The following is a 2,500-nucleotide window of genomic DNA, read 5'->3' on the forward strand; positions in this document are numbered from 1 at the left end:
ACAGGCTGTATGTGATTTGCTGTATTTCAAAGAAAAGTGACTTCATTTTAAGCTTTAGCACGTAAACTCAAAGAAAAATTTAAAGTCATTCTTTCAATGACATAACATTTTCTCACACATCTTTATATTCAGTTAAGGTTTCTTGTTGTAGCATGAGTCATGACTGTGATTTCTGCCTACTGAAACTGGGACCATGGATTCATTCGTTACAATTACAGTCAATCTATGTCACCTATGACCAATATTTCTGAGACTGAAATGATCATTCGAAGTCCTATTTGTAACTTCTGGCATTTGAATGGTCTGAGCCTTTAAAATTTCTGGAAATCTTTCCAAAAAAAAGTATCAGCTGAAAAAAAAAAAAGCAAAGCACATACATGTAGGAAACAACTGATTGTTTTCAAATACTGTATGCTGTGATGGAAGGTAAAAAAATTCATAGCTTTATTTCAGCAATAAACTAGGGAAGTTTCAATGAAAATTCTTAAATCTCACTGGCGATGATCACAACTGACATGTAATTTTTAAAACCCTGTTAAAACTTACAAAAAAACTGGTCACATGTGAGGAAGATTGACTATAAATTGACTTTAACCTTTCCAAATGTAAGTTAGTTCCCCCTTTTTGATGAGCCACCCCTCAGTCAGGTCTTATTCTTCATGAACAGGGACAGATGTTATGGACATATCCATGGGGACATCCAAAGTGGACACAGAATTAACTGATGAGGTTGGGAAGATACGCGGAAGATTTTTGATGCACTTCTGGCATTCCACTGGTAAGTCATGTGTTGAAAGCTCCTCACCATAATCCCACACCGTAAGTGCTGCAAGGTGCATTAGAGGTGGCACCTGTCCAGTGTCTCTATGCCATCCAATTGTTGTAGGCCTGAATGACCTCTGTTCTTCTAAATTTACAGTTCCTTTTGTCGAAGCTTTCCACTGAAGTTCAAGCTTACGACCTTCAGCTTTAAGAGACTGGATTGTCAGTGATGTGTCTTTGTTCAGTTTCTTTTCCTCCCACGCTTTAGGATAGACATCCTTTCCTCTAAGTGGGGCACTGACTGCACTACCTTTTCTGATGTTGTTGAGCTTTTTTCTTGCCTCTTGGAGAAGCTCTGTGGTCAGTAGTTGCCCATAGTCATTCATTCTCTGTTCATGTGTCTGCCTTGCTGTCTCAGTGGTCCTACCATTAGTTTTACCACTGTGGATAGTGTTCTCGACAAATGTTACAGAGGCCTGTTTTGATAGTTCTGACAGGTTGTCATGAAGATAAAGTTGGGATAGATTAAACTGTCTTTCAGCGATGACATTGTTCACAGGAATGCTAAAAATGTGCTTGGCATAAAATTCAAAAAGGTGTGGTGTGGTGTCTTTGTTAATAAGACAGCTTTCAGGTGATGTTGCCATTGCCTTAATCTCAGTTAGAAGTTGAAGTTTCTGCAGCTCCCAAATATTGGCCCATTTAACCAACCCATTTCTGTCCTTAGACACCAATCTCTGAAGATCCTGTCCATAAACTTTTACATTGTTTTCAGATGCGTTTCCTTGATTGCTTTCAGTGGATACAAATTGTATGTCAAGGACCTTCAAAACAGATGACCAGAATGGACTTTGGAATCTTTGATCAGCTCCCATTCCAAACAGCTTGGGAAAGGATATCCACTCAGCACCATGTTCTTTAATTACTTTCAGGACTTCTTGCAACATGGGCCTCTGCACTTCCTGGTAAAAGTGTTTAATAGCAGCTGCATCTTTGAAAGATAATTGCACTTGCTCTTCTGTTAAAGGAAAATACAGTGATGGACACAGTAACATTTGACTGAGTGTTTCATTGTGCTTGAGAACAGTTGCAGGCCATAGTCGTGCCAGATATCCACTGGAAAAACCAAGTTCCTCTTCACTTGCTTGTGATGAATTAAGAGATGGGATAATGAACTTGTCAAGAAATGCAAATAAGAATTTAATTTGCACTTGGATCATTGGGCGGGAGCTCAGCTTGATGACATTTTGCCAGACCGATGAGTGGTTATCTGACTTTGGCATCCTTTCTAGTATACGCTCTGCAAGCTGAAGACGGGCTTTTCCATACTTGAAATACCATTGTAGCATCTCATGGTAATATGTCCACCTTGTGTCAATAAAGGACTGTGGAAGGGGTGGCTCTTTACTTAAAATTCCCAGTGAAACATACATTGCCTTGTACTGACTTGGGCGTTCATGGTGGAGCCAGGATATCTTGTATAATAATTGCAATACGTGGTTGTTGTTCATATCACCCTTTGCCCCAACCCAGCCTGGCACATTCTTCGCAACGTTATATTAAGTATGTGTGGGTAACAGCCCACAAAAAACATTTCCCTGCCAAATAGTTTGGAGTTGTTTGCAATCAATCCATTTGATTTACCCTTTTGGGTAGAGGCATTGTCCCCAACTAACCCTGAGACATTTGATATACCAAATGTGTCATGAACAATGTGGAAATCGACATCTGACTGGTG

The 2,500-nt window shown here is 39.7% G+C and overlaps 1 long non-coding RNA gene across 2 annotated transcripts in view; it reads left to right on the forward strand.

Moving 5' to 3' along the window:
- The window catches only part of LOC138050366 (uncharacterized), a 4,297-nt gene that overhangs the window by 1,446 nt on the left and 351 nt on the right, over window positions 1-2,500 (forward strand). The window contains exons 2-3 of one of the 2 annotated variants that reach the window (XR_011132590.1): window positions 668-778; window positions 1,538-2,500. The exon at window positions 1,538-2,500 is cut by the window's right edge and continues 351 nt beyond it. This is a non-coding gene — a long non-coding RNA (uncharacterized lncRNA). The remainder of the gene's footprint in view (window positions 1-667; window positions 779-1,537) is intronic. The other variant, XR_011132591.1, reaches the window with a different exon arrangement.

This window comes from Montipora capricornis, chromosome 6, assembly GCF_036669925.1.
Source record: "Montipora capricornis isolate CH-2021 chromosome 6, ASM3666992v2, whole genome shotgun sequence".
Taxonomy (NCBI): domain Eukaryota; kingdom Metazoa; phylum Cnidaria; class Anthozoa; order Scleractinia; family Acroporidae; genus Montipora; species Montipora capricornis.